General features: G+C 41.0%; 1 long non-coding RNA gene across 1 annotated transcript; it reads left to right on the top strand.

The window, feature by feature from the left end:
• The first annotated feature begins 600 nt into the window (after positions 1-600).
• LOC109918238 lies at positions 601-6311 on the top strand. The gene is made up of 3 exons (XR_007261415.1): positions 601-655; positions 3229-3400; positions 6135-6311. It is a non-coding gene; the product is annotated as an uncharacterized LOC109918238 (long non-coding RNA).
• Positions 6312-13608: the final 7297 nt, after the last annotated feature.

Here is a 13608-nt window from a genome sequence, read left to right on the forward strand (position 1 = left end):
GAGGATCAGTGGGGGTAGGGGGGCAAGAGGATCAGTGGGGGGAGGGAGGGCAAGAGGATCGGGGGAGGGGATCAGTGGAGGGGAATAGGATCAGTGGGGGGAGAGGGGGGAAGTGGATCAGTTGGGAGAGTTGGGAAGAGGATCAGTGGGGGGAGAGGGGGTTAGAGGGTCTGTGGGGGAGAGGGTCATTGGGGGAGGGGAGTGGGGGAGATGGTGATGGTCAATGGATGGGGGAAGATGGCTACTGGGTGTGATGGTCTCTTGAGGGAGGGATAGTGTGAAATAGGGTCATGGAGAAGGGGGGAGATTTGTGAGGGGTGCAGTGTAATGGGAAATGCTCATTGGGAGGAGAAGGAATTAGTCAGTGGAGGTGTAGGCTGAATAAATTAATGGGGAAAGGAAGTGGGGTAGATGTGGGTGGTCAGTAAAGGAGAGGTGAGGGTCAGCAAAGATACAATCATTAAGGGAATGATGACAGTCAATGGGTGAGGGCCAGTGAGAAACGATTGGGGAGTGATGCAAGTTGTTGGGGGACTTCCTACTTTTTCATCTTTCTACCGTTGTCTGGAAATATCTAAAAATTCTGCATCTATTTCCTTTTCAGGAAGGGAATTCCAAAGACATTCGAACCTTAGAGAGAACATCTTTCTAAATGGTGAGAAATTATGGAGATCTGATATGCAGAGAGATCTTGATACCCCAGTGTATGAATAGCAGAAGTCACATTTGCAGCACAGGCAATGACCATCTCCAATAAGAGACAATCTAACCACTGTCCCTTGACATTTAATGGTGTTACCATCACTGAATCCCCCACTTTCAACGTTTTAGGGGTTGCCATTGACCAGAAATTGAACTGGACTCACCAAGTAAACACTGGCTACAAGAGCAGTTCAGAGGCGAGGAGTATTGCAGTGAATAACTCACCACCTGACTCTTCAAACCCTGTCCACCGCCTACAAGATATAAGTCAGGAGTGATGGAATATTCCCCACTTGCCTGGATGAATGCACCTCCAACAACTCTCAAGAAGCTTGATACCATCCACGACAAAGCAGCCCTCTTGATAGGCACCACATCCACAAGCACTCGCTGTCTTTACCACTGATGTTCAGTAGCAGCAGGATGTACTATCCACAAGATGCTGTGCAGAAATTCACCAAGCTTTCTTGGACGGCATCTTCCAAACCCATGAGCACTTCCATCTGGGAGGACAAGGGCAGCAGATATGTGGGAATACCACCACCTCCAAATTCCCCTTCAAGATACCTTGACTTGGAAATATATCCCCATTCTTTTAGTATTGCTGGGTCAAAATCATGGAAGTTTCTCCCTAAGAACATCATGGGTCAACTTTCAGTGTGTGGATTATGGCAGCTTAAGAAGGCAGCGCACCACCACCTTCTCTAGGGCTCATCAGCGACGAACCACAAGTGATTTATTTTAACAAAAGTTGATATGCAGCTACAGCAAGTAATTAGGAAAGTTATTAGACTGTTATTGTTTATTGTGAGGGAAATTGCAAACAAAAGTATGGAGATTGTGCTTCATTGAAACAGAGCAATGGCGAGACCACATTTCAGCACAGTGCAATGTTTGTCTTCTTACTAAGAAAGGATGTAAATCTGTTGGAAGCAGTTCAGAAAAGGTTTATTGGTCTAATAACTGGAATAGGTGGGTTGTCTTGTGAGGAAAGGTTAGAAGACTTGTATCCACTGGAATTTAAGAGTTAGAGGCGATTTGAATGAAACAGACAAGATCCTGAGGTCTTGACAAGGTAGTTGTGGAGAGGATGTTTACTTTTTTGGGAGTTTCCAGAACTAGAGGTCATGGTTTTTAAAAAAAGAGGTTTGCCGATTTAATACTGAGATAAAGAGAAATCTTTTCTCATAGAGGATCATGAGGCAGGACATTCCTCCTCAAAAGACAGTGGATGGACAGTCTTTAAATATTTTAAGGCAAACGTAGATAGATTCGTGATAAGAAGGGGGTTGAAAGCTTATAAGCAAGGGGATTAATGATCAATCCAGATCTTATTGAATGTTGGAGTAAGCTCAAGGGGCTGAGTGACTTACTCCTCTGAATTCATATGTCCACCTGGAGGTGGGAATTCAGTTCGAGGCCTGGGTGGCAGCAGTTTAGGCAGACCTGCAAATGCTCTGTACCTCTCTGAGAGTGGGTGCAGTCAAATGCCATTCTGAAGGAGGACATTTAAGACAGGGGCTCACCAATGAACTACAGTGGAGACAGTTTTACTTTCAGCCAGGCACAGTGTTTGAAGCTTATACTGGGATTTCTAGCATGGATGATCATCTGTTCCATAGCACCAACATTCTTTATCCTGCCTATGATTACTTTGAACATATAGGTACAGCACAGAAATAAGCTATTCAGCCCAATCAATCTATTTGAGCCTCATCCCAACATTCTCATATAAATCTACCATCCTTACCATCTCTTCCCTTCTCCCTCACATGCTTGACTAGTTTCCCTTTAAACATATCTCAACCATTTGCTTCTCCCACAAAATGCTAACACAATTTACACATTCTCACCACTATTTGAGTTTCTTGTGTATTCCTTGTTGGACTTCTTGGTGACCATCTGAAGTTCATGGCCTCTATGTTCTTCCCCACGAAGGGAAATGTTGTATTCACGCTATCAAAATCTTTCATAACTTTAAAGATCTCACCCCTCAGACTTTTTTCCAGTAGAGGAGCAATTCTTCTTTGACACGTTTTTCATTAATTTTCTGAAATAAATAACCACACATTTATGTATCATCCTTGTATTCTCTCTGCAACCACTCCAGTGTCTGCATATCATTTTTATGATACGGTGACTAGAACTTCATACGGTGCTCTTAAATTTAGTCTAACTAAGGTTTGATGCAGCATTAGTAAAACTTTGCTGCTTTTCAATTCCATCTCTCGAGGAATAAAATCCAGTGCTCATTTCGCATTTTGTATAGCTTTGCTAACCAGTGGCATACATTTTAGTGATCACTGTTTTGACGCTTAAGTGTCAATGGCTTAGCGATGGATTACTGTGATCACCTGCTTAGGTAACACGGAATTGGAGATAATAATAAATGGAGAAATTGCTGATGATTCTTATGAGTACTTAAGTCTTTATTATTTTAGACTAGATGTATTTTATTGTTGATTTTCTGACCTGAGTTCTAACTTTCTCTCCCTCTCTCTATGTATTTTTCTGCCCTGTTATCAGTCAGCCTTTGAACTGTGCATAGAAAAAGGGGGCAGGTCTGAGCCATGCTGTCAACAGCGTGTGCCTATCAACTGAAGATGCTGAGGTGACATTCACAAGCAAGAAGCTTAATATAGAAGCTGTATATTCAAGTCCTTCCCACCTAGACACTGTGCCTTTACCATATGGCTAGGTAAGCTGGACAACTCCTTCAAAAGACTTACAGCAGGCTGAAACTTTTTATGCTACAATTTTCTTAATGATTTAACAAATTTGGTTTGATAATTAAAAATCAGTAGAATTATTCTGTTTTTTTCTCCTCTGTCTAAAGTGGCTTATATTATACCTTGGCCTTGTACAGGTCTGCAAATGTTGAAACTATTTATTGTGCTTCGAAGAGCAATATTTTTTTAACTGATTGTGCAGGATCAGCAATCTAGTGGAACTTCGATTATCTGACATTGTGAAGTGTGGCGTTTTGAAAAGTTTTGAAAGATAATGAAATGAGTAGATAGTTCAATTCCCATAATGCAAATGATGAAACAATGTAATGATAAATGCTACAGATATCAATATAATGCAACCTATTCTAATGGTCAACAATAGCTAACCATAATGGAAACTGCCTTTTACAGTCTCTCAAGGGTCCACCCCGACTGACGTCTGGCGTCTGGCATCTGAATACAGGATCCTAACATTCAATTATTTTTAAGCATTTTAGTTCTGAAGACTAAGTTTTGTTTGACTTCACATGGCCCTGTGGCTTTTTAAAATAAGGGTTTGAATTTCCCATGCTGACAGGAAGTTCCATAAGATAATGGGACGGCACCCTGCCAACCAAATTGTCTGCTTATTTTAGCACCATTGGGAAATCGCGGTACAATTTAGGGTTTCCTGAATATTTTCGGTATGCAAATACCGACCAAGGTACGTATGCCTCGATTTTAAAAAGCAATCCAAAGATTTCTGTTTCTAAGACGTGGTGAAATATCTTCCAGTGCTCTATGTACAAGGAATTATTCACCTTTCGACAACATTGACAAAGCTAATATTTATCAGCCACTCCCGTCTGCTTGGTCTAAGCAAATGACACAGTAAGTCCAAATTGAAAAGAACAATAAAGGTTCCCAGCTGGGGCCCAGGGGTTAGAATTGGGATGGCATTTACAAGGAGACAGTAGTGAGAATATTGGACAACAAGGAACAATGAGTGTAGGATAAATCCCGATGATGTTGAATCATCACAGGTGAAACTGATCAAACTTGGTGGAATTTCCCTCCAAGATTATCTAGCAAGCTATCAGTCTAAGAGTGCTGCCAACTTAATTCAACCCTGATCAGCTGGGTGCCAGTGATGATATTTCCACGTCTCCTGCAGCATAGATGCTGTAGCCTTCCATAGGGGTGTTGACTGGTTAAGAAGTGGAGTCTTGGGACCCTTTTACATGCTCCAAGTTGAGATGTATGCATTGAGCTCTCAAACTTGCAAACAACCACAAGTGGCTTCAGTAAATAAATAAATACAATTGTAATGTTGTATTAGTTATTAAGAATAGATCCAAGAAAAATTGTGGCAAATGTCAGTATGATTCACTCTTGATGTGTGTCAGTACATAGTATGCTGACCTCTGAATCTGAAAGCCTTGGTTTCTAGTCCGACTCCATATTATTTAGGCTGGTTCTCCAGTGCAGTAAGTGAGCAAGTGCTGCTCTGACAGAAGGACTGTCTTTTAATGAAACTTTGAACTGAGACCCAACCACCCCTTCAGGAACATATTAAAGTGCCTAGATCACTATTTTAAAGAGAAGCGCAGGAATTTCTTCAGGCTAAGTCTTTTGGGCACTGTGTTTCTTACCGCCCGGTTAAAACGTTGGATGTAGGGAACTTGCTCACAATCACAGTTCTGAGGAAGGGTCATCGAACCCGAAACGTTAACTCTGTTTTCTCCTCCACAGATGCTGCCAGACCTGCTGAGCTTTTCCAGCAACTTTGTTTTTGTTGCTCACAATCTTGATGTCCCTGGGTTAACCCTGGGAATGTTGTTAATTGCTTCAAGGCAAGACTTGCAGCCCTTTCCAAGGGGATGTCTTGCTTTTGACAGCTTCCTGACCAAATGCCAGTAGTGGCTTCATTAACCAGTTGATCAACACCAGCCTGTGCAGATAACGCTGCTGAAATTCCTGCTGAGAGAGGATCTTCCCCCTCCATGGGTAAAATACTCATGTGAGCAGGATGAGCCTCTTAAATGACAATAATCTGGCTGCTTGAGAGGATCAATAGTCCCAAGAACTGGAAGGTGCCTGGCACCACCCCTACACCCAAATACTCCACCCACAGTAACATTGCAGACAGGTCTGGAGACAGAGGGGTAAGTGATGGGAGACCATCACTGGATATTGTATGTACCTTTGACAGTCTGTTAGCTGAGTTGGTTGAACAGCTGATTTGAGCTGCAGAGTAAAGCCAGCAACCTGAGTTGAGTTCCACAATTGGCTGAGATCTTCTTCTCAACTTTGTCCCTTCACCTGAGGTGTGGTGCACCTCAGATTAAACTTGCCACTTGACATCTCTCTCAAATTAGAAAGCTGCATATATTCCACTGGGGCAATGGAAACTTTTGCATTGCATGTAGCCCTGCCTTCTAGCCCACAGGCAGGGGGCATAAAATTCAGGCCCCAGTGTCCTGACCAATATTTATCTTTAGTTGATACCTAAAACAGATGGTAAGGTCTTTTATTTCAGCGCTGTTGGTGGGAACTACTGTGCACCAACATGTTCATGTGTTTTACTTTACGACCAGGATTGCATTTCAACCTCAATGATTCCAAAGTTCTGAGGCAGTGAAATGTATCATTGTATGTAATATTGCCATTTTTTTGCTTTTTCAATTCAAAGTATTAAAATATTGCCTTCTAATTTTCTTTCAGAGTTGGTTTTTCTTGTTTGTTTCCTGCATCGTGGCACTTCAGTCTGTCCCTCAGAAACACCACAGCCCGTCAGAAAGTAGTGTTTGCAGGTGTTGTCCTCACTTTCTGTTTACTGTTCTTTCTGATTTTTGTGGAGTATCAGCATTGGAGATCACCACTCAGGGACAAAGAGCTGGAAAAGTAAGTAAAATCTCTCATAAGACTGGAAATTACAGTTGACAAGCAGGTGAACGCTTAACTTTATTTGACCCTCCCTTATCCATATTGATTTAGTGGAGGCTTTAGCCTATGTGCAAATGGTTCTGTTAAAACAGTTAACAATATAATGTACACTAAATCTTTGCCTGCTGTTATTGCCAATGGGACTTTGTGACTTTGCACTTCAGTTGCCTGTCTCAGGATTTAGTATTTGTAATGGTTGTGTTTGTTACAATAATGTTGTCCTTTCTCGAGACAATAAGAACTTCAGAGCATTAGAACACAGAAGTAAAACATAAGCCCTCCGTCGATCCTCTGTCATTCAGTGTGACCATGGTTAGTTCATTTTCTCTCTTTACTCCATCCAGACCTCTTGATTGAAGTTTTCAAAATCATATCTTCTGTCAGCCTTCTGTTCTGTAAGGAGAACAATTCCAGCTTCTCCAATCTAATTTCATAACTAAAATTCCTCATCCCTGGAGCGATTCTCGTAAAGCCCTCATGCAATCCCTCCAATGCATTCTCATTCTTCTGGAAGTGTAGAATCCAAAACTAGCCAGGATACCCCAACTGAGGATGAAATAGTGTTTTACACAAGTACAGTATAACCTCCTTGATCTTGTACTCTATTAATAAAGCCTAAGTTAAGACATGCTTTATTCTCTATCACCCCTTCCTGTCACCTTGAATTACTTATATACGTATAGATCTATGTGTCTTTACTGCTGCACCCAACTTAGAGCTGTACCTTTTATTTTGTACTGTCTCTCCATGTTCTGCTGACTAAAGTGAATCACCAAATGCTTCTGCAAATTGAACTTACCTGTCCACTCCCTATTAAGGACTCCCCTCAATCCCTCCCCTCGCCTGCAGTATGGTAGCCCTCAGGTTAAGTCACCACCAGTCATCTCTCCAAAGAGAGAGCAGCCCTGGTAAGACTATGGAAACCACTCACTCACTCCTCCAGCTTGTCCTTTTGAAGTTCTACACTATCCTCCAATCAATTTGCAATGTTTCCAAGTTTTATTTCCTTCCACAAATTTTGAAATCATGCCCTTTATCTGAAGTTCCAAACAATTAATATATATCTGAGAAGGCAAGGCTCCCATCACTGATCCTAGGGAACTCCACTTCAAATCTTCCTCTAGATTGAAAACCATCAGTTCAGCATTACCCTATTCCCGATCACTCACTAATTTTGTATCCATGCCGCTACTGTTCCTTTTATTCCATTACCTCCAATTTTGCCCACAAGTCTGTTGTATGATCGTGTATTAAATATCTTCATTAAATGTTCATGAACATCACATCTACAGCACTGCCTTGATCAACCCTCTTTGTTAGTTCATCAAAAAGCTCTACTACGTTAGCTGAACGTAACTTCCCTTAATTAACCCACATTTGACTATATGACTCTTAATATTTTTCTAGAAGTTAAGCTGACTGGTCTCAAGATGTTTGGCTTAGCTTTACACCTTTTCTTTTGAACAAGGGCGTAACGTTTACAATTCTGCAATCCTCAGGCACCACCCCTAATTGTAAGGGAGAATGTTAGATGCCTGCGCACTTCACTTTGTCACTTCCCTCAGTGGATTCATCTCATCTCTACAGCAGATCAACCAAGCCTTGGAAGGGAAGGGTTAACATTTCAGGAAGTTAATATTCATCATAATGGCACAGTTAGGTAGCAAAGTCCTTTCCATGAGACAGTCCAAAGGTGATAATATTACAAACTTATGGAATTCTTACAGGGTGTGACAAGATGTTACCAGTGGCTGGTGAGTTGAGAACCAAAGGATATAATCTCAGAATAAGGCATTGGCCATTTAAAACTGGGATGAGGAGGGATTTTTTCACAAAGAAGGTGGTGAATCTTTGGATTTCTTTTCCCCCAAAGCCTGTGGAAGTTCAATCATTAATCATATTCAAGACCAAAAATGGATAGCTTTTTCATGACTAATAGTAGCAAGGAACATGTAGATAGAACAGGAAAGTAGCTTTGAGGTGCATGATCAGTCGTGATCTATTGAATGTCATGGCAGGCTAGACAATTTGAATGACCTACCCCATTCTGTCCTGCTGCACCTGAAGTAGAGATGGATGAGATCAGGAGCACAGATAGAAGTTAACTGCTTTCATAATGACAAATAATGTGTTAAGTCTCGTAAATACATATGTCAAGTTTGATAGTACAGAACACAACTATTTCTAAAAAAAGCATGAATTACTTAATAAATTAAGAATAGGGAGTCAAGACCTTGTGTTTTTTTAGGTGAGACTGGGATAATTCACAGAATCCTGACAGTGTGGAAGCAGGCCATTCGGTCCATTGACTTCACACCGACCCTCTGAAGAGCATCCCACCCACCCCTACCCCCACTCCCACAACCCTGCATTTCTCATGGCTAATCCACCTAGCCTACACATCCCTGGACACTTTAATGGGCAATTTAGCATGGCCAGTCCACCTAACCTGCACATCATTGGACTGTGGCAGGAAACCCACGCAGACACGAGGAGAACGTGCAAACTCCGCACAGACAGTTGCCTGAGGATGGAATCAAACCCGAGTCCCTGGTGCTGTGAGGCAGCAGTGCTAACCACTGAGCCACCGTACTGCCCCTAGAACATATGGATGTAATTCACTGGCTCTTCTGTCCTCAATTTTTCTGTTGTACAATCGTGTCCACATTTATAATGAAAATTGCTTTTGTAAGGCTGTCATTGCTGTAAGCATAGCTTCTTGCCAATAGTAATGAGGAAGAACCACTCTGGGAAGAGTGTAGTTACAGCATGCCAAGGTTATAGCCAGAACACACTCGGTCAATGACAAATCAATGATGCTTGCAACTGATCTTAAATTGGATTTCCTGATGTTGGTTTGAATCTGGCATCAAGTAGGAGGATCCTTGGGCAGCCAGAAACAAATATGTCATCAGGCTACCAATCACACTCCAGTCTTCTCACAGACAACAAATCAGGCTATAAAATGGAATAGACTTCACTTAACTAAGTGTTACAGAGCAGAATAAATAATTGGGCATACACTATTGGGATTACAGTAGAAGCTGAAATGTCATGAACATGTAAAATCATTAAATATAAGAACTGTTTTATCATCATGGAGTCATTGGACATTCCAGAGGTGTTAAATTATGTTTCCAGATCCAGTCAGCAGTAATTATGAACACCGTTGCTTAAAACTCATTTAAACCTCATTTAACAAGGTGTAACTGTTTCAATTTTTTTGAGTGAACTGGATAGAGTAAGAAAAGTTCTCTTCACTTTTCTTATTGATTGCAGTCAGAAGGTCAACGCCATATCCTCTGGAGAAATATAGAGTTACTGACAACAAGCTGTGAACATTCATGTTTAATTGTGCATGTCTGGACTTCAGTTGCTTTAGGAGTAAAGTAGTGAACGGCCCCTGCCTGTAACCTTTCCATTTCACCAAACCCTCATTAGTTGTGATTTCTTCCATTGTATCCATTTTCTTTCTCACCATTTCTGTCACTGTCCAATCTCTTCATCTTTTTGAACTGTTGTGTATATCCAGTCATCCTGTATGATATCCATAATTCTGCATCTGCCTTTTCTTGGTGTCCCAAATTTCAAATTGTACAAGATCAGAGACCTCTTCATCCTGAAGTCTTCACTTATGTCCCTTTACCCAATATTCTTTTTCCTTCAACGCTTTATTTGCTTTCAAATTCAACTTCTAAAAAATTCAGAATTAGGAACGAAAAATGCCTTTGTCTTTGTTTCTGCTGTATGTCTCTCCCTCACTCCATCACCCCTGTTTCTATGTTTGATTCTTTGACCTTATTTGTCACCAATTGAGGAAATTAACTGCCTCTTCAATTTGAAAATTAAAGTAACATAATATGAGAAAAAACTTTGTACTTCAGCTGTTTACTCCTGAGTCACTTTTATGAACATCTCTGTTAAGCTTCTGGTATTTGTTATTAGCTGTTTCAGATTGTTTTTTAAAGGCTTTTAATATAAACTGTTAGATGCTAGTGAAAAAAATGATTGGTGCAGCTGGCCAAACTATACAAATGCATTTTGAGAAATGAGGTAAGCCGCATATGCACAGTGCCACTACTACCGGCAAAATATCAATCCCAGGCTTTTGGGAAAGGCTAAGGTCTGAGTACTAATTTTAATGAAAACATTAGAAGACAAAAGACAGCCAATTGGATAAATATATACATATTTAAATTTATTTTGGTCAAGCCCTTATTTTGGGTGGTGGAAATTTCAGTTTCTGAGGAAAAAGTTGTGAATGAAATAAATTTCAGAAAGCACTTGAAGAGAATTGTAATAATCATATGGTCAATTTGTGCTGTACGACTGACTATAGGTTATCAGTTTGCCATTAATAATGTGGATGGAAGAATTTATAATGCAAACAAACCAATGACAAAAATCATTTTAGTTGGAAGTTGTATGAATTTGAACGTATGTATTGCAAGTGAACAGGGTAGATGGTCAGTTTTTTTGTTAAAATTGCATTGGATAGTAGGAGTTAAACATCACAGCCATAACTCATAATCATTGCCCATAACCTGTCATAGAAGATTTGTAACTATCCTGCTCTATCTACAGTTCAGACACAAGCTCCTGCCAAGCTATGCAGCGATTGTTAGCCATTCTATTCCCGTCTTAATTTCCCATTCTGCAGGAACTCAATCAAATCTATTTATTATTCCCTACAAGGACCAACCAAAAAGAATTCAATCAGTGATTTCTATCAAAGCTAACTGGCATTATTCCTTCTTCCTGTAATATTTCCCAGAATCTGGTGAGCCAAAAACAATATATCAAATTTGTATGTTAAGATTTTTTTTGAAATCTTTTAAAAACTTAGTTTCCTTTTCATGCGATAAGCAATAATTGACGTATGTACTGTTGCTTCATCTCTGGGGCTGGAATGAGCATGCTACCACAGATGAGTGGAAGATCCAGGTCCAGAGCTGTTGATAATTGAGGTCATTACTGACTTTGTAAATAGTGTGTGCCATTTTGTCATTAGTAACATGATTATCATTTTAAAAATGCTTGTGCTGATTAATATTTTAAAGTTTCCTTCAACCTCTCTTTCCATAACCTTTCTCTTCCAGTTTGCTCCACAGGTGGCACGGTGGCTCAGTGGTTAGCACTGCTGCCTCACTGTGCCAGTGACCAGGGTTTAATTCCACCCTTGGGTTTGCACATTCTCCCCGTGTCTGCGTGGGTTTCCTCCAGGTGCTCTAGTTTCTTCCCACAGGCCAAAGATGTGCAGGCTAGGTGGATTAGCCATGCTAAATAGCCCATAGTGTTCAGGGATATGTAGATTAGGTGTGTTAGCCATGGGAAATGCAAGGCTACAGGGAAAGGGTACAGGGATGGGTCTGGATGGGATGTTCTTCGGAGGGTGGGTCTGGACGTGTTGAGCCGATTGGCCTGTTTCCACACTGTACAGATTCTATGATATGATGATTCTATGAGATGTTGTTTTCTTTTGAGGCATAGTTTGAGATGCAGATTAACTTCTGCTAATTCATCTCTAGATGAGGTGACTAGAGGTGACTATAAGATGGTCACCAAGAAGTCCAGTGGGGAATTCAGAAGAAGCTTGTATACTAGAAGAGTGGTGAATGAAGTGAATGATATAGATGTAGATAATGGAAGCTAGACAAGTATACAAAGCAAAAGTAATGGATGGTGACAATTGATTTTAAGCACATTAAACTTAACTGTTTATATCTACCTTTCATGTGGATGAATATCTTCTATACCCTCCACTTTTTTTTAGTCTTTATCGGGGGTTCAGTATCTTGCAGTTATGAGGAAGACTCTCTATCGGAACAGTGAAATGCTCTGTCCTGTCTCCAAGCACTGGGCTGACCTGATTATATGTTTGCAGTGATTTCTGTTTTTATGTTCACGCTATCACTTGGTGTTTCACTGTAGGCAGGATGTTTGTAACTGTTCAATGGTCTTGTGCCTACAATCAGAACCAATTTGCCTGAAATTCAAGCAGGTCCTTGAACTCTGAAATAAAAACTGAAGACCCTGGAACTATTGAGCTGGTCTGATGGTATCTGTGAAAGTAGAGAAACCGAGTTAATGGGCAGAATCTTGTCCCCTCCTTTCCTCTCGTGAATTTGGTGTCAGGGGGCATTTAATCAGATGGCCGGGTTGAAGGTGGGGACCCTTTCTCCTTCTAAACTCCACCCAGTTAAGTATTGCCAGGAAAGCTGTCTGGGAATACCAGCCCACTGCTAATTGAGGCTTTTAAAACTCACCTGGTTCACTAGCGTCCATTTGGAAAGGAAACCGGCTATCCTGTTTGGAACAAACAGACATACAAACAGGAATAGGCCATTCCGACTGCAGAGCCTGCCTGTCTGCTATTCAGTATGATCGTGGCTGATTGAATACTTCGGTGCCTTTTACCCAACCATCCCCATAAACATAATCTGATTATTCCAGATGACATGTGACAGCAGTGTGGTTAATTCTTAACTGCCCTCTGAAATGGCCAAGCAAGCTGCTGCATTGTGTAATACCGCTATGAGATCTAAGCAAAGGAATGAAACTAGTTGGATACCTGCCATCAACATAGGCTTTGGAAATGACAATGGCAAATACAACCGTATCAACCCATCAAACCCCTCCTTATTAACATCTTGTGCCAAAATCAGGAAAGCCAGCCCATAGGCTAGTCAAGAAAAAGCCTGACACAGTCATATTCACAGAATCATACTTTACAATGTCTCGCACATCACTATCACCATCCCTGAGGATGTCCTGTCCTGTCCTGTCCCACCTGACAAGGGTAAACGGTTGGGAAGAAATTGTCTTGGGAGTCCTCAACTTTGATTCCAGACCCCATGAAATCTCCTGGCGTCAGGAGAAAAACAGGCAAGAAAACCTCCTGATTACCATTTGGAGAACCTCCCTCACCCCTCCTGGCAGCCTGCTGGGACATTCCTTTTTCACTAAGGGATGGGGATCCAAGTGAAACTGCAGGAAGTGTGATTTTGGATAACAACTGAATTGCACAAATCAGACATGATTTGCCATTTATTAGCTTGCTCAGGTGCAATTAATATATATTTTATAAAAAGCGAAAGAACTGCGGATGCTGTAAATCAGGTGACCCGTTCTGAGGAAGGGTCACTGGACCCAAACCGTTAACTCTGATTTTTTTCTTCACAGATGCTGCCAGACCTGCTGAGCTTTTCCATCAACTTTGTTTTAGTTCCTAATATATATTTCAGTTGTATTT

Source organism: Rhincodon typus, unplaced genomic scaffold, assembly GCF_021869965.1.
Source record: "Rhincodon typus isolate 14 unplaced genomic scaffold, sRhiTyp1.1 hic_rhity00002875, whole genome shotgun sequence".
Lineage (NCBI taxonomy): Eukaryota > Metazoa > Chordata > Chondrichthyes > Orectolobiformes > Rhincodontidae > Rhincodon > Rhincodon typus.